Genomic DNA, 18,731 nt, shown 5'->3' on the forward strand with positions numbered 1-18,731 from the left:
CTTTTCTGCATCCTGTCCAGTAGGATATTTAGAAAATCTACCCCACCCCCTTTTTCAACACAAACACTTTCTCACAGCGTGAATGACAATGGACTAATATCCAAGTTGTTTAACTGACATGTCCGAACACATGGGTCAGGCCGACTCAGGCAATTCCCGACAACAACACACACACCTGACTACCCTTTCCCTTTCCCATTGGGATAAAAGGTGGAGCACAAGAGCACACTCCGAGCAAGGCCAAACGCACGAGGAAGCAGCCATTCCAGGATGGCAGTTCAACTGGAGGAGAAAGATGGCGAGACCTGAAAGGATGTCAAGGAGGGAGTTGCCTCTGATGAAAGAAGCATAACACCGGGAATCGCAGCTGGTAGATGGTGTGACGGATGTCAGCGGTACATGGCACCCTCCCGCACTGATAGCCAGGGCAGGGAGACGTGGTTGCCATTGTGGTACCGTCCTTGACTCCAGCGGCAAAGGAACCGCCAATTAGTCCAGCAATGCCAGTGAGTCGGAAGAACCTGATAGTCGACCAGACTGTGTTAGGCTCAAGGTTGCAGAGGCAACATAAAGAAGATAAATAGACAAAAGGTCTTTGTGAACAAAGTTGGTACCAGAGATAGAGTGGTCCGACGTGACATGGCTGCTCAGTCACAGGTCTCTGGATGGTACCCCTCTCTTGAACAAAGAGCCTACAGTGAACATTATGAGTAAAGAAAACTACAAGTACGAAGAGACCATAGGGACAGCTGGTATAAGGCGTTAAGGTGGTCATACAAGGGTCAAGTCAAATCCCTTGTTCAATCGAAAGTCCTTGACACATTGCAGAACTTTTTGGATGTTGTGAAACAGGCGTTGGCGTCCGGCTGAGGGGAACGATGTGCGAACTGTGATGGTGTGAAACCCACACTTGCCATATGCATACAGAGTGACCAAGCGAGATGAAATCGCCCTTCGGAAGTTACCTTACTAAAACCAAAGGGGTTGTTTAAAAAGACATTAAGACTGGTGACTAAACAAATGAAGATGATCGGATTAAAAGGCAATAGTGAACCCAACTGAGGGAATCAAGAGCCAAATTTTGAAGAAGCTTAGTGAATGGCATTGTGATGACAAGTACGGACCCGACTGAGGGATGTCCACAGTGAGTGGTTGGTCTGAGCCTGACTGAGGGAGGCTGAGAATTGAGAGAAGGATCAGAGCCCGGCTGAGGGGGATCCAAGGGTAAAGGGTAATTACCCGACATAAAGGTTAACAGAAGGAACTTTTGTTATGTTATTTTGGCGTATCAGGCCCTCTGAAGCAAGAGACTTTGCAGGAGAAGAGACTTTGGCACAGAAGCCCCGGATACTGAGAAAAGGAACTGGAACCTCGTGCCGGAGAAGCCCAGGAGTGTGCTGTGCTCGAGACTCCCGCCTTGTCCCGTGCTAAAAATGTGGGGAAGATAGACCGTGGCCATAACATCCTGACTTATAATTTTGTGAACACTTATTTCTTTTTGTGGGAATATTATCCCACAATCTTTTCTCGCATAGCTGTAAGGATTTGCAATAGGATTTTTAGTATAGGCCCTTTTTATTTGACTAGACTCCACTAGTTCTGTATTATTATTATTTGATGGTCATAGCTTGCTCCCATCTTAGATTTAGGTTAAGATTAGGTGTTTATCTCACCCACTTGACAGTTTAATAAACACCCTTGAACTGTGATCACTTGTGTCTGTCTTACTTTGATGCCATACCTTTCTTACAGTGTTGAATAAAGATGTAGAGTGAGTGTGGGTGTCGCGCTCGTCAAAGCCTTGCGATCCCAGAGAGATGCCAAGGAAATAACAGCGGTTGGCTGTAATGTAAATTCAGTATAACCAGAGAGATTACATGTGGGATTGAGATACCATGCAGTTCCTAATAGGTTTATATATTCTAAGCTTTGAATTGTGTGGAGGTAAATACAGTCCTGGGTGACAGATGATGTAAATAACATTTATAAGATGTCTGCCGGATTTGTATTCAACAGGTGAACGTCAGGTACGTTGCCGCAAGTGGACATGTGATATCTGATGTAATATAGCAGGCTCGGGGCACCTGACTGGTTGCTGCCAGTCTTATGCTGCCTAGGGCCCCGCAAATCCTATGGCTGGCCCTGGCCAGCATGAAAATGCATGCCGGTGCAAATGCTGGAGGATTGGTATGGCAGAGAGGAATAGAGCAGCGGAAACACAAGTTGCAGCATTCAAGTGGCACATCACAATGAGCATAGCTAGAAAGAATCAGGAAGCTTGCACTGCGGCATGTCCCCTGAGGACGCAAAGGGCTACATTTAGAAGACCAAGGCTATATACAATTATCTCATATGAGCATGCTCATGAATTAAACACAGTAGCAATTGAGCAGTGAGTGAGTCCTTTATTGACACACCAGAACACTGCGTAATTGACTACGAGGACGTGATTGAACAACTAGATCATTCTCAGACAAAACAATGCAAGGAGCAACACCTCCACCACCATTTCTACCGACACCAGGTGGCCCAGTGCTTCCTTGGCCTGCAACGGGAGCCATTATTTGTTATAAACCTGAATGCATTTGAGGGGAGCAGATTACGCCCCAGGGATAAAGAAAGCTATGTTTCTGAATGCCATGGGCATGGAAGGACAAAGGATATTAGCAGGGGTTGAATGCTGAACCTGCAGAAAAAGATGATGATGATGATGACAATATGTATATAAAGAAGCTATTATGGTAACAGTGAAGAGATTTTCAAATAAGGAGAACACTGCTACACAGAATAAGGTTCTACACAAAAAGCAAGAGTATGCTGAGCCAATAGATGATTATGTTATCAGGCTGTGTGAGATGTCATTGTGTGACATTGGGAATAACACAGAGAACAAATGTGTGATACGCTCACTATACAAGTGAACAGAAAAATGAAACAAGACAAACACATATGCGAGAAAGAGTTGAAAATAGATAAAGCAATTCAAATAGCTGCTGAAGAAAGAACGCTAAAATGCAAAAAATTGTCAGAAGCATCAATAGCAACAAGGTGCATCTGCTTCAAGGTGACCAGACAAATGAACAATGCGAGGGAAGAGAGCGAAAAATAAAAAGAACCATTTAGATGCCACAGGTGTGGCCACACAAGACACAGAGCAAATGAAAAGCAATGTCTGGCTAGAAGAAACTGCCAACTGCAAAAAAGGAGGGCACTTTGCTGCAGCGTGCAGATGCACTGCAAGGAAAAGGACGGCTGTTTTACTAAGGGATAAAAGGACTGAGGAAGGATCATCTAAAAGAAGACCAGCCCACCTCCCTAATAGAAAACCTTGGAAGAAGCTAAGAGACAAACCTCATTGCGTCATAAAGGTGGATGGCAAAGAAGCCAAGGTGATGGCTGACTCAGGATCAGACCTGACCATACTGCTCATATACATTGTAACCGGGCCCACCACAAATAACCACTCTTGAGGTCTTTCTTTGTTCCATGGGTATTTATTGTATTTATTGAAGTTGTTAGAAACCGATTAGTTCTGGGATTCTTGGTATTTTAGGGCCACGCAAAGGTCTTGGGGTGGTGGCAAGGGGGTGAGGTGCTAGGGCCATCCCCCTCTCTCTGGACTCCCCAATCCATTTTCCTCCTGCCTAGCCCAGGTGTCCATAACGGATGTTAGTGTCATGCACTGTAGGGCCTTGCGCCTGTGGGAACACTGGCCGGGAAGTATTTCATTCTGTGTCTCCCGGCGGTGGGCGCGTTGCAACCTACTATGCTGCTTCTCTTTTGGTTCTGATGCTAAGTATTCCTCTTTGCCGTGTGCTCTCGCACGGTTTCCTTCTTGAGTTTCTCACACTCTCTTCTCCTTTGAGCTCTCTCTCTCTCTCTGCCTCTTGTCAGAGTTTGTCTCTGTTTCCTTCACTCTGCTGTTCGCCCTGCCTCCCTCGGTCAGTCCACGGCTTTCCGTGTGACAGATTACTTACCTAGGAGTTCTATTTCATTTCTTTGCTCTCCTCTCCTCCCATTTCCCTTGACTGCTTCTCGGTCGCTCTTGCACAGTCCTTCCTTTGCTTCCTTTCTTGGCTAGACGTGGAATTGGACACACTTCATGCTCCGTTATCCACCTTACCACGGCAACCAGTAACAACGGCTTTGACAGTCTAAAGAGCACATGTTTTTTTTTCACAATCCGGCTTTTTCACCTGCCAGGGTCGTCCCGGGAGAGGGGCCTCTGGGCCGCTATCTACTTAAAGCGGCCACAGTGGCTTCCTCCCGTGGCAGGCCTTACTTACACAAAAAAAAGGAACCCTCTGGAAGAAGGAGAAGGGAAAACTCCAGGAAGTGGTCAGTTCAGGTGAGAAGGTAGGGATTTGACAGAAAATGAAGAGGAAGAACCCTCTTTTGACAGTTTGCAACGCCCAACTACTACAATGGCTACTGCAGAACACCTGCAGGAGTTAGTTGGGGCCGTTCAAAGCTTGAACTTGGAATTACAGAACATCAAAACAGAGAATGCAGTTCTGAAACAACTGATGACTAATCGGGAACCACATGCGTCTGACCTGCCTCCCATGGCATTATCCTCGGGCAAAATTGATGGCGCCCCAAAAACGCCTAAAATAATTAATTGAAGCATGTATGGTCTACTTCGCTTTCCGTTTCCACACTTATGCCTCCGAACATTCTAAAGTGGGTTTCATGGTCTGCAATATGACGTGCAATGCGTTGGCTTGGGCCACCCCATTAGTTTCAAACAATGATACGATCCTCCAAGACTATCGAGGATTTCTGGCATTCCTTAAACAGACCTTTGAGCATCCAGAGATCACATATGTTGCATGTGAGGAGTTACTAGACATCCAACAAGGGTCCAGTGACTTGCTCACCTATATTTCAGCTTTCAAACGCCTGGCAACTGACGCTGGATGGCCGGAACAAGCCCAGTATTCTATCTTCCGACGGGGGTTATTGGAAGAATTAAAGGACGAGTTAGCTTGTACCACCAGGCCGACTACCTTTTCGGATCTTATGTCAACCGTATTACAGATTGAGTACCGACTAGCAGAACGAAGATCTGAGAGAAGAGAGAGCAAGGTATCTCCAACCCATCCTTCTGCAGCCTTCCCTCCTCCTCCACAGACCACAAAACCTACCAGGCAGGAACCCATGTAGATTGGCTCAACCCGAGCCCCTTTGACACATGAAGAGAGGAAACATTGACAGGACTCTGGTTTGTGCATGTACTGCGGCTCTGATAGCCATCTTCTCCGCAACTGCCTGGAAGTACCCCCAAGGCGGGTGGGAAACGGCCGACCTCGGACCTGATAGGGACGGGTATCAGAGGTGTCTCAAGCTGTCCATATGTTATACTTACCGTGGCTATTAATACAGGCACAGATGACTCCGTCTCATGGTAATCGCCCTACAGCTTATCGTACATCAACAAACAATTGATACTATGGCGCTCATAGATTGCGGGGCCGCAGTCAAATTTATTGATACAATATGGGCTGATAAGGTCAGTCTGCGCCGTTTACAGCGAGAAGAAGACCAAAAGGTTGAATGAGCGGACAGAAACCCTCACAGTCAACATTCTACAGCATTCAGAGAAGTTAACATTTGATATCATCCGAGCCGCACATTTTCCTGTTATCCTCGGTATCTCATGGTTGAGGAAACACAACCCGGCTATCAATTGGGCAAAGAACACCATGGCCTTCGATTCCATCTACTGCAGACAGAACTGTCTGTTGAACATCAAGACAGAAAAAGTGCATATCCTGGCAGCCAGTCAGAAGGATTCCAGAGAGGTATGCTGTATTCCACCTGAACTCAGAGAGTACCATGAAGTGTTCATAAATAAAACCATCTTAGACCTGCCGCCTCACCGCCCAGAAGACTGTGGAATCGGTATGATACCGGATGCCCTGGTTCCCTTAGGGTGCATGTTTGCCCTGTCGCTCACTGAAAAGAAGGCTTTAAGAACCTCCCTGGATGCCCATTTGGTTAACAAACTCATTCAACACTCCAGATCGACAGCAGTGGTGTCATTATTTTTCATCCCCAAATGTGACTCCACAGACTTAAGGCCCTGTGTTGACTACAGGGGCCTAAATAAGGTCTCAGTTCGGGATATATATCCCATTCCACTTATCTCAGACATCCTATAGGTGGTGCAAGGGGCTTCAGTGTTTTCCAAATTATACCCACGGAGTGCATACCACCTCCTTCGAATCTGAAGTGGAGACAAATGGAAAACAGCCTTCCGGACTCCTTTCGGCTTGTATGAATACAATGTAATGCTTTTTGGGCTTGTTAACGCCCTTGCGGTGTTTCAACGCTTTATGGACTGATTATTTTCGGATTTCCTGTTTTTGAATACCATCGTATATCTGGATGATATATTAGTGTCTCCCACACCCAACAGGAACATGCCGAACACCTTCAAGCAGTGCTTCACAGACTACAAACCCATCAATTACTGGTCAAACCAGAGAAATGTCTCTTCAGTGTTACGTCAGTACCATATTTAGGATTCATATTGTCCAAAGAAGGCATTAAGATGGACCCAACGAAAGTGTCTGCCATCCTTGAGTGGCCTACTCCTTCATCAATAAGGGAAATCCAGAGATTCCTCGGCTTGGCGAACTTTTATCGAAAGTTCATTACTCATTTCTCCCAGGTTGTGCTACCCATCACAGCCCTGCTTAAGAAAGAGGCCAAACCCTTCCAATGGACTGATCAAGCAGATAAAGCCCTCTGCTACCTCAAGGAACTGTTCTGTTCTGCGCCCATTCTGTGTCAGACGGGTCAATCAAGAACATTCATAGTCGAAGCAGGTGCCTCCGCAGAGGCGGTGGGAGCAGTTCTGTTGCAGGAAAGGAACGGCCTTGAACACTTCATAGCCTACCTTTCTAAAACACTCACTCCCAGCCAAAAGAAGTATTCGGTAATAGAAAAAGAATTGTTGGCTCTAAAAACTGCTTGTGAAGAATGGAAACATCTGTTGCAAGGAGGCTGTTATACATTTACCTTATGCACAGAACACAACAACCTTAAGATCCTCAGAGGTATGGAGTGCGTAAACTGCCGACAAGTCAGGTGGGCCCACTTCTTTAGTCAATATGACTTTATCACAACCTATATTCCCGGCAGTCAAAATAAGACAACCACTACACCAACTCAAGGGGTCAAGTTGCAACAAGGCAGATACTCTCAACAGAATGGACAGATGGGTTACTATTCATCAACAGGAAGTTATACATACCAACTCCTCTCCTTCAAAAGAATGTCCTAGAATTGTGCCACGACAACGTATCTGCAGGCCATAGCGGCATAAAAGGTACCCAGGAACTAGTGTCCCATTCTTTCTTCTGGCCGACTCTCCGTTCTGATGTAGAGCAATATTGTAAAGCTTGCTAGGTCTGTGCCAGAAGAAAGAACCGCACCAGCAAACCCTTAGGTCTACTGGAACAACCTCCAGTAGCGAACAAACCCTGGTCTCAAATTTCTACAGATTTCATAGCAGACCTTCCCATTTCACAAGGATGTACCTGTATTATGGTCACTATTGACTCCTTTTCCAAGTTGGCCCATTTCTCCTCCCTTCCGGGTGTTCCATCAGCCTCAGAGATGGCCGACATCTTCCATCTACATGGCCTGCCAGACAAGATAATCTCTGATAATCTCTGATAGAAGATGCCAGTATACATCGCAATTTCGGACAGCGCTGTGTGGCCGACTAGGAATAGACAGAGCATTGTCTTCCGGGATTTTAGAACAATTACTCAGATGTTACACAAACCACTATCAAGACAACTGGGTATCTATCTTACCTACCGCAGAATATGTCTACAACAACATGGTGCATTCGGCCATGGGTCTTAGACCTTTGTTTTGTACCTATGGTTGGCATCCTAGGAGCATACTTCCTACATGTCAAAAACTCACTAACATACCCACCATTGAGTCTTCCGTGGCTGAAATCTCCTCTGCCCACAAAACTGCTAGGAAGAGCCTATTGGAAGCCCGCAATCGGTACAAGACTCAGGCAGATCGGTATTGCTTGCCTTGTCCAGAATGGGACGTGGGTTCTCAGGCCTGGCTTTCCACCAGATATTTACACCGATGGGATCACCCTTCCAAACTTTCCCCCCGGTACCTGGGCCCTTTTGAGATGATCGCTAAGATTAACCTGGTGGTTTATCGTCTCAAACCTCCAAAGAGTCTGGCTCGGGTTCACCCTGTATTCCACACGTCCCTTCTGTGACCAGTCGAACAGAGCAGTACTCTTACCCCGGTCTGCAAACTCCCTGTTCCTTCTACTCCCACACCAGAGGAATATGAGGTCTCAGTTATCCGAGAATCGAGGCACAGAAGAGGACGTCTGGAATATCTGGTGGGTTGGAAAGGGTTTCCCAGTTGGGAAGACTCATGGGAACCCTGGTCTTATGTACACACTCCCAGGTTGAACCGTAGGTTTTACCCAGGTAAGCCCGGGGGTATGCACACTAGATGGGGCATACTGTCATGCAGCATAGGGGCTGGCGCCTGTGGGAACACTGGCGTGCGGGCTGCCATTGAATGACCCATCACGTTCTTCCTGTCTTGCTAACGCGGTCTAGTGGTTTTGCAACATGGCTGCCACCGGAAATATTTCATTCATTGTCTCCCGCCGGTCAGCGCGTTGCAACCCACTGTGCTGCTGCTCTTTTGGTTCTGATGCTAGGTATTCCTCTTTGCCGTGTGCTCTCGCACGGTTTCCTTCTTGAGTTTGGCACACTCTGTCACACTCGGTGACCCCCTCTCTCTTCTCCCCCAAGCTCTCTCTCTCTCCGCCTCTCGCCGGAGTTCAGCTCCGTTTCCAGTTTCCTGCACTCTGCTAATCGTCCTGCCTCCCTCGGTCAGTCCAGTCCATGCGGCAGATTGCTTACCTGGAAGTTCTATTTCATTTCTTTGCTCTCCTCTCCTCCCATTTCCCTTCACTGCTTCTAGGTCGCTCTCACACAGTCCTTTCTTTGCTCTGGAGCCCTGGATATTATCCTTTCATGGTACTACATGGAATTGGACACACTTCATCCTCCGTTATCCACCTTTTTACCACAGCTACCAGTAACGACGGCACTGACAGTATAAAGAGCACACAGGTTTTTTTTTATACCGTCCAGCTTTTTCCCCTGCCAGGGTCATCCCGGCAGAGGGGCCTCCAGACTGCTATCTACATAAATCGGCCACGGTGGCTTCCTCCCGTGGCAGGCCTTACTTACACAAAAAAAGGAACCCGCTGGAAGAAGAAGAAGGGAAATCTCCAGGAAGTGCTCAGTTCAGGTGTGGAGGAGGGGGATTTGACAGAACACGAAGAGGAAGAACCCTCTTTTGACAGTTAGTAATAGCACCAGGTGACATCTACTGTCTGGTTTTTACTAATGTCTGCATTGCTTTCCCTAAAACATTGGCTGCCTGACTCCCTAGGGGTCTTCCATTTCTCCCTCTCCTAAGCCTGCTCAGTATTCGGAGGGAGTTTAGGGATGTGCCTCCATTTACAAAGTCTGAGGCACTCAACATGCACGCACAGTGTCACCTTAGCCTCTCCTACTCTCGCGTCCCAAGATGTTCTCCTTCCCATCACTCTAGTATCCCTCTTATCTTACACTCTGCCTTCCTACCTCTACACATTCCCTCCCAGACACAATCACTTCAAAGACCCCTCTCTCCAATAACCGCCTCACTCCTTCTACGCTCTCCTCCTCTGGTGTCTCAGACGTCCTCTTCTACCGCCTGTTCCCACCCAACTATAACCCACACTGGCTACTCCCAAATTACCTCTTAAATAACCTGCCCCTCCCAGGATTGGTCACTCTCCCTAACCAATCACCTACCTACTGTTCTCTTTTATTAGGATCTATCGGTAGGCCATTATTCATTAATAAAATCCTTGGTGGGCTAGTGGTATTGTTAGGGTCATTCTGGCAGCCTTTCTTTATAGACATTCTCTGGTAATGTAATGGTCTGATCTGCGCTGGGCCCAGCAGTGGTCTGCTGCTGAAGCTGCATTACTCTTCCTGAAGCCACGTCGACGCACAGTAACCAGGCGGTGTTCTCTGGTCTTCTTGTTCCATCTCCTCTCTCTTGCTGGTCTTGTGCATTCTCCACAACTCAGCACGTCATAGGGGCTGCACTGCTGTCTTCAGTGCAGATTAGGAGTGGCAGAGAGGGGGTCTGCTTGCAGGCACTCCGGTACCCATTGGGGCATCTCGGCTCGTACTCCCTCCTTCTTCTGACAAGGCCTGTTTCTCTGCCCTGTCACAACATGTTCATGTACAAGTAAATGACGGCAAAACAAGAAGTTGAAGTACTCAAAACAAAGCAGCAACCAAAGGTGTTCAGAGGTGCCAGTATCCAACTGTTAGGCTACATAAAAGGGTGCGTGGAATTCAAGGGTTACAAAGTCAAAACCAGAGGGTATTTCTAAGAGAAATAACTGGCTGTGCTGCGATGGGACGATCAAGCAAAATTGAATATTAATTTGGATCCACGCACATCGGATCAAGTATTGTCCATGGAGGAGTTCCCCAAGCTGTTCTCAGAGGAGTTAGGCCGCATAAAAAAACTATGTGCACAAAATACACCTGCGGGAGAGGGAGTGATTCACATTGTGTGGGGTGCCCCACCAGCTTATGTCCTGGGAGGGCGCCCCCTCAGACAATATTTTTTATTTCCAAATAGTACCAAAAAAAATTCTGTTACAGAAATAATTTCTTTATGAAGGCAGAGTGACTACAACATTAAACTATTTCTTTTTTAGGTCCGAGGGCACTCTCCACCCCATGACATGGAAGCCTTCAGGCTGGAGGCCTCCATGTCATGGGGTAGGGTGAGCCCTATGACATCCAAAGAAATAGTTTCTTATTGAAGTCACCCTCTCTTTAAATTATTTCCATTACGTTTCAGTACTTTAATGGAAATAATTTCTTTATGAAGTCAGAGTGACTTCAAAATGAAACCATTTATCCTTGAAGTGATAGGGCTCCCCTGCACCCCAGGACATGGAGGCCTCCAGATCCTCTGCAGATGATGGGAACAAGTGTTATTTGCTACTGCAGGGAGCTGAAGGCCTTGTTCCCTGGACCAATGGATTGAAAGTGAGAAAATGTATTTTCTTTAAATGTGTGTTCGTGCATGTAAGTGTGTGTGTGTGTGTATATATATATATATATATATATATATATATATATATATATATATATATATATATATATATATTACATGGCCACGGTAGTAGTTATGGTTAAGTTGGTGTTTCCATAGGAAGAGCCCTTTGTGGGCGGCTTATAACTTCGCTCCCCCTGGACGAATCCTCACCAAACTTTGCAAAAAACGTATATGGCCCACTCTGATTTTTGCAAAGTTTGGTGAGGATTCGTGCAGGGGGGGCAAAGTTATAGGGGTGTCCCAAAACGTTTTTTTTCCCATAGACTGAATGGGAAAACATTTTTGCGCGCGCCTACAGCCCAAACCGCTGAACGAATTTTCACCAAATTTGGACCAGGAGCAGTGGCTTGGTCTCGAAAGCGTGCTTTTGCAAATTTGGTGAAAATCCGTCCAGTAGTTTTTTTTAAATGACCAAAAAGTAGGTCAGAAAAAATGTGTGATATCTGTGTTGGCTTCGCGGACACACTTCCCTGTTCGCTCCGCGGACAGGACGGTGATTGGGCAAGCAGCTTGCGTGATGTCCGTGGACATCTGACGTGCTTTTCTATTGGCTGCCGTGAAGCGTGCAGTGCATCTATTTTCAGAGACGCCCGCCAACTTTGTTTATCGGGATCTGCTGCCTGCACAGTGTAGATGTGGGCTGCGTCGACTCTGCATCGGCCCTGCATCTTCCACGAGGCACAGGCCCTTGTGTCTCTCTCTTTTTCCCCCTGCCCCCCGCTCATGGCCCGTGTCTCCCATGTCCCCCCCCTCGCTGATTCTCCGTGTGTTCCTGCCACCCCCCGCTCATGCTCCGTTTCTCTTTCCCGTTCCCCCCTGCTCATGTCCCGTGTCTCTCCCCTTCCACCCACTCCCCGCTCATGCCCTGTGTCTCTCCCCTCCACCACCCCCGCTAATGCCCCGTGTCTCTCCCCTTCCCCCCACCCCCTGCTCATGCCCCGTGTCTCTCCCCTTCCACCCACCCCCCGCTCATGCCCCGTGTGTCTCCCCCCTTCCCCCCACCCCACGCTCATGCCCTGTGTGTCTCTCCCCTTCCCCCCACACCCCTGCTCATGCCCCGTGTATCCCTCCTTTCCCCCCACCACCCCTGCTCATGCCCCGTGTGTCTCTCCCCTTCCCCCTCACCCCCCCGCTCATGCCCCGTGTATCTCTACCCTTCCCTCCACCCCCCGCTCATGCCCTGTGTGTCTCTCCTCTACCCCCCACCCCCTCTCATGCCCCGTGTGTCTATACCCTTCCCCCCACCCCTGCTCATGCCCCGTGTGTCTCTCCCCTCCCCCCACCACCTGCTCATGCCCCGTGTCTCTATCCCCTTCTCCCCACCCCCGCTCATGCCCCGTGTCTCTCTCCCCTTCCCCCCACCCCCCGCTCATGCCCCGTGTCTCTCTCCCCTTCCGCCCACCCTCCGCTCATGCCCCGTATGTCTCTCCCCTTCCCCCCACCCCCCGCTCATGCTCCGTGTGTCTCTCCCCTTTCCCCACACATCCCGCTCATGCCCTGTGTGTCTTTCCCCTTCCCCCGTACCCCCGCTCATACCCCGTTTCTCCCTACTGTTCCCCCCACCCCTCGCTCATGCCCAGTGTCTCTCTCCCCTTCCCCCTAAACCCAGCTCATGCCCAGTCTGTCTCTCCCCTTCCCCCCACCCCCTGCTCATGCCCGTGTGTCTCTCCCCTTCCCCCCGCTCATGCCCCGTGTGTCTCTCCCCTTCCCCCCTCCCCCCTCATGCCCCGTGTGTCATACCCCTTCTCCCCCACCCCCGCTCATACCCCGTGTCTCCCTACTGTTCCCCCCACCCCCGCTCATGCCCTGTGTCTCTCTCCCCTTCCCCCCACCCCCTGCTCATGCCCCATGTCTCTCTCCCCTTCCCCCCTACCCCCGCTCATGCCCCATGTGTCTCTCCCCTTCCCCCCCACCCCCCGCTCATGCCCCGTGTGTCGCCCTCCTTTCCCCCCAACCCCGCGCTCATGCCCCGTGTGTCTCTCCCCTTCCCCACCCCCCACTAATGCCCCGTGTCTCTCCACTTCCCCCCTACCCCCCACTCATGCCCCGTGTCTCTCCCCTTCCCCGCACCCCCCACTCATGCCCCGTGTGTCTCTCCCCTTCCCCCCACCCCGCTCATGCCCCGTGTGTCTCTCCCCTTCCCCTCCACCCCCTGCTCATGCCCCGTGTCTCCCTCCTTTCCCCCCACCCCCCCGCTCATGCTCTGTGTGTCTTTTCCCTTCCCCCCCACCCCCCGCTCATGCCCTGTGTCTCTCTCCCTTCCCCCCACCCCCTGCTCATGCCCTGTGTGTCTCTCCCCTTCCCTCCGCCCTCCGCTCATGCCCCGTGTGTCTCTCCCCTTCCCCCCACCCCCCGCTCATGCCCCGTGTGTCTCTCCCCTTTCCCCCCACCCCCGCTCATGCCCTGTGTGTCTCTCCCCTCCCCCACACCCCCGCTCATGCCCCGTGTGTCTCTCCCCTTCCCCCCACCCCCCTGCTCATGCCCCGTGTGTCTCTCCCCTTCCCCCCACCCCCTGCTCATGCCCCGTGTCTCCCTCCTTTCCCCCCAGCCCCTGCTCATGCCCCGTGTGTCTCTCCCCTCCCCCCCACCCCCCGCTCATGCCCCGTGTGTCTCTCACCTTCCACCCACCCCCGCTCATGCCCCGTGTCTCTCCCCTTCCCCCGCTCATGCCCCGTGTCTCTCCCCTCCCCCCACCCCCGCTCATGCCACGTGTGTCTCTCCCCTTTCCCCCCCACCCCCCGCTCATGCCCCATGTGTCTCTCCCCTTCCCCCCACCCCCCGCTCATGCCCCGTGTGTCTCTCCCCTACCCCCACCCCCCGCTCATGCCCTGTGTGTCTCTCCCCTTCCTCCCCACCCCCCACTCATGCCCCGTGTGTCTCTCCCCTTCCCCCCCACCCCCGCTCATGCCCCGTGTGTCTCTCCCCTTCCCCCCACCCCATGCTCATGCCCTGTGTGTCTCTCCCCTTCCCCCCACCCCCCTGCTCATGCTCCGTGTCTCCCTCCTTTCCCCCCACCCCCCCTGCTCATGCCCCGTGTGTCTCTCCCCTTCCCCCTCACCCCCCCGCTCATGCCCCGTGTGTCTCTCCCCTTCCCCCCACCCCCCGCTCATGCCCTGTGTGTCTCTCCTCTACCCCCCACCCCCTCTCATGCCCTGTGTGTCTATCCCCTTCCCCCCACCCCCGCTCATGCCCTGTGTCTCTATCCCCTTCTCCCCACCCCCCGCTCATGCCCTGTGTCTCTCTCCCCTTCCCCCCACCCCCCGCTCATGCCCCGTGTCTCTCTCCCCTTCCCCCCACCCTCCGCTCATGCCCCGTGTGTCTCTCCCCTTCCCCCCACACCCCGGTCATGCTCCGCGTGTCTCTCCCCTTCCCCCCCACATCCCGCTCATGCCCTGTGTGTCTCTCCCCTTCCCCCGCACCTCCCGCTCATACCCCGTGTCTCCCAACTGTTCCCCCCACCCCCCGCTCATGCCCAGTGTCTCTCTCCCCTTCCCCCCAAACTCCGCTCATGCCCAGTCTGTCTCTCCCCTTCCCCCCACCCCCCGCTCATGCCTGTGTGTCTCTCCCCTTCCCCCCGCTCATGCCCCGTGTGTCTCTCCCCCTCCCCCCACCCCCCTCATGCCCCGTGTGTCTCACCCCTTCTCCCCCACCCCCGCTCATGCCCTGTGTCTCTCTCCCCTTCCCCCCCACCCCCCGCTCATGCCCTGTGTTTCTCTCCCCTTCCCCCCTACCCCCGCTCATGCCCCGTGTGTCTCTCCCCTTCCCCCACCCCCCGCTCATGCCCCGTGTGTCTCCCTCCTTTCCCCCCACCCCCCCGCTCATGCCCCATGTGTCCCTCCCCTCCCCCACCCCCCGCTAATGCCCCGTGTCTCTCCCCTTCCCCCACCCCTCCGCTCATGCTCTGTGTGTCTCTCCCCTTCACCCCCTTCCCCCGCTCATGCCCTGTGTCTCTCTCCCCTTCCCCCCACCCCCTGCTCATGCCCTGTGTGTCTCTCCCCTTCCCCCCACCCTCCGCTCATGCCCCGTGTCTCTCTCCCCTTCCCCCTACCCCCCGCTCATTCCCCGTGTGTCTCTCCCCTTTCCCCCCACCCCAGCTCATGCCCCGTGTGTCTCTCCCCTCCCCCACTCATGCCCCGTGTGTCTCTCCCCTTCCCCCCCACCCCCTGCTCATGCCCCGTGTGTCTCTCCCCTTCCCCCCACCCCCTGCTCATGCCCCGTGTCTCCCTCCTTTCCTCCCAGCCCCTGCTCATGCCCCGTGTGTCTCTCCCCTCCCCCCACCCCCGCTCATACCCGGTGTGACTCTCCCCTCCTCCCCACCCCCCGCTCATACCCCGTGTGTCTCTCACCTTCCCCTCCACCTCCCGCTCATGCCCTGTGTGTCTCTCCCCTCCCCCCACCCCTACCCCCTGCTCATGCCGTGTGTCTCTCCCCTTCCCCCCACCCCCGCTCATGCCCTGTGTGTCTCTCCCCTTTCCCCCCACCCCCCGCTCATGCCTGTGTGTCTCTCCCCTTCCCCCCGCTCATGCCCTGTGTGTCTCTCCCCTTCCCCCCCACCCCCTCATGCCCCGTGTGTCTCCCCCCTTCTCCCCCACCCCCGCTTATACCTCGTGTCTCCCTACTGTTCCCCCCACCCCCGCTCATGCCCCGTGTCTCTCTCCCCTTCCCCGCCACCCCCGCTCATGCCCCGTGTCTCTCTCCCCTTCCCCCTACCCCCGCTCATGCCCGTGTGTCTCTTCCCTTCCCCCCCGCCCCCCGCTCATGCCCCGTGTGTCTCCCTCCTTTCCCCCCACCCCCCTGCTCATGCCCCGTGTGTCTCTCCCCTCGCCCACCCCCCGCTAATGCCCCGTGTCTCTCCCCTTCCCCCCCAGCCCCCACTCATGCCCCGTGTCTCTCCCCTTCCCCCCCACCCCCCACTCATGCCCCGTGTGTCTCTCCACTTCCCCCACCCCCCGCTCATGCCCCGTGTGTCTCTCCCCTTCCCCCTCACTCCCCGCTCATGCCCCGTGTCTCCCTCCTTTCCCCCCAACCCCCCACTCATGCCCTGTGTGTCTCTCCCCTTCCTCCCGCCCTCCGCTCATGCCCCGTGCTCTCTCCCCTTCACCCCCACCCCCCGCTCATGCCCCGTGTGTCTCTCCCCTTTCCCCCCACCCCCACTCATGCCACGTGTGTCACTCCCCTCCCCCACAACCCCGCTCATGCCCCGTGTGTCTCTCCCCTTCCCCCCACCCCCATGCTCATGCCCCATGTGTCTCTCCCCTTCCCCCCACCCCCTGCTCATGCCCTGTGTCTCCCTCCTTTCCCTCCAGCACCAGCTCATGCCCCGTGTGTCTCTCCCGTCCCCCCACCCCCCGCTCATGCCCCGTGTGTCTCTCGTCTTCCCCCCACCCCCCGCTAATGCCCTGTGACTCTCCCCTCATCCCCACCCCCGCTCATGCCCCGTGTGTCTCTCCCCTTCCCCCCCACACCCTGCTCATTCCCCGTGTCTCTCCCCTTCGCCCCACCCCCCGCTCCTGCCCCGTGTGTCTCTCCCCTACCCTCCACCCCCCGCTCATCCCCCGTGTGTCTCTCCCCTTCCCCTCCATGCCCCGCTCATGCCCCGTGTCTCCCTCCCCTCCCCCACCCCCGCTCATGCCCTGTGTCTCTCTCCCCTTCCCCCCACCCCCCGCTCATGCCCTGTGTCTCTCTCCCCTTCCCCCACCCCCCGCTCATGCCCCGTGTGTCTCTCCCCTTCCCCCCACCCCCTGCTCATGCCCCGTGTTTCTTTCCCCTTCCCCCACACCCTGCTCATGCCCCGTGTGTCTCGCCCCTTCCCCCCACCACCCGCTCATGCCCCGTGTGTCTCTCCCCTTCACCCACCCCCCGCTCATACCCCGTGTCTCCCTACTGTTCCCCCACCCCCCACTGATGCCCTGTGTCTCTCTCCTCTGAACCCTCCACCCCCCGCTCATGCCCCGTGTCTCTCCCCTTCCCCCCACCACCCGCTCATGCCCCGTGTCTCTCCCCTTCCCCCCACCCCCCTCATGCCCCGTGTGCCTCTCCCCTTCCCCCCACCCCCCGCTCATGCCCCGTGTGTCTCTCCCCTTACCCCCTACCCCCGCTCATACCCCGTGTCTCCCTCCTTTCCCCCCACCCCCCCGCTCATGCCCCGTCTGTCTCTCCCCTCACCCCCCACTCCCCGCTCATGCCCCGTGTGTCTCTCCCCTCCACCCCCACCCCCGCTCATGCCCCGTGTGTCTCTCCCCTTCCCCCCACCCCCCGCTCATGCCCCGTGTCTCTCCCCTTCCCCCACACCCCCGCTCATGCCCCCTCTGTCTCTCCCCTTCCCCCCACGCCTAGCTCATGCCCCGTGTGTCACTCCCCTTCCCCCCACCCCCCGCTCATGCCCCGTGTGTCTCTACCCTTCCCCCCACCCCCACGCTCATTCCCCATGTGTCTCTCCCCTTCCCCCACCCCCCGCTCATGCCCCGTGTGTCTCTCCCCTTCCCCCCGCTCATGCCCCGTGTCTCTCTCCTTCCCCCGATCCCCCGCTCATGCCCCGTGTCTCTCCCCTCCCCCCACCCCTGCTCATGCCCCATGTGTCTCTCCCCTCCCCCCACCCCTGCTCATGCCCCATGTGTCTCTCCCTTTCCCCCCCACCCCCCGCTCATGCCCCGTGTGTCTCTCCCCTACCCCCCACCCCCTGCTCATGCCCTGTGTGTCTCCCCCCCGCTCATGTCCCCTGTCTCTCTCCCCTTCTCCCCACCCCCCGCTCATGCCCTGTGTCTCTCTCCCCTTCCCCCCACCCCCGCTCATGCCCTGTGTGTCTCTTCCCTTCCCCCCACCCCCCGCTCATGCCCCGTGTGTCTCTCCCCTTCCCCCACCCCCCGCTCATGCCCCGTGTGTCTCGCCCCTTCCCCCCATCCTCCGCGCATGCCCCGTGTCTCCCGCCTTTCCTCCCACCCCCGCTCATGCCCCGTGTGTCTCTCCCCTCCCCCCACCCCCTGCTCATGCCCCCTGTGTCTCTCCCCTTCCCCCCACCCCCCGCTCATGCCCCGTGTGTCTCTCCCCTTCCCCCACCCCCTGCTCATTCCCCGTGTGTCTCGCCCCTTCCCCCCACCACCCGATCATGCCCCGTGTGTCTCTCCCCTTCCCCCACCCCCCGCTCATGCCCCGTGTGTCTCGCCCCTTCCCCCCATCCCCCGCGCATGCCCCGTGTCTCCCGCCTTTCCCCCCACCCCCGCTCATGCCCCGTGTGTCTCTCCCCTCCCCACCACCCCCTGCTCATGCCCCATGTGTCTCTCCCCTTCCCCCCACCCCCCGCTCATGCCCCTTGTCTCTCCCCTCCCTCCCCACCCCCCGCTCATGCCCCGTCTGTCTCTCCGCTTTCCCCCACACCCCGCTCATGCCCCGTGTGTCTCTCCCCCCCACCCCCCGCTCATGCCCCCTGTGTCTCTCCCCTTCCCTCCACCCTCGTGCTCATTCCCCATGTGTCTCTCCCCTTCCCCCATCCCCCGCTCATGCCCTGTGTCTCCCTCCTTTCCCCCCAC

Source organism: Ambystoma mexicanum, chromosome 5q, assembly GCF_040938575.1.
Source record: "Ambystoma mexicanum isolate Mex_15411 chromosome 5q, UKY_AmexF1_1, whole genome shotgun sequence".
In the NCBI taxonomy this organism is placed as follows: domain Eukaryota; kingdom Metazoa; phylum Chordata; class Amphibia; order Caudata; family Ambystomatidae; genus Ambystoma; species Ambystoma mexicanum.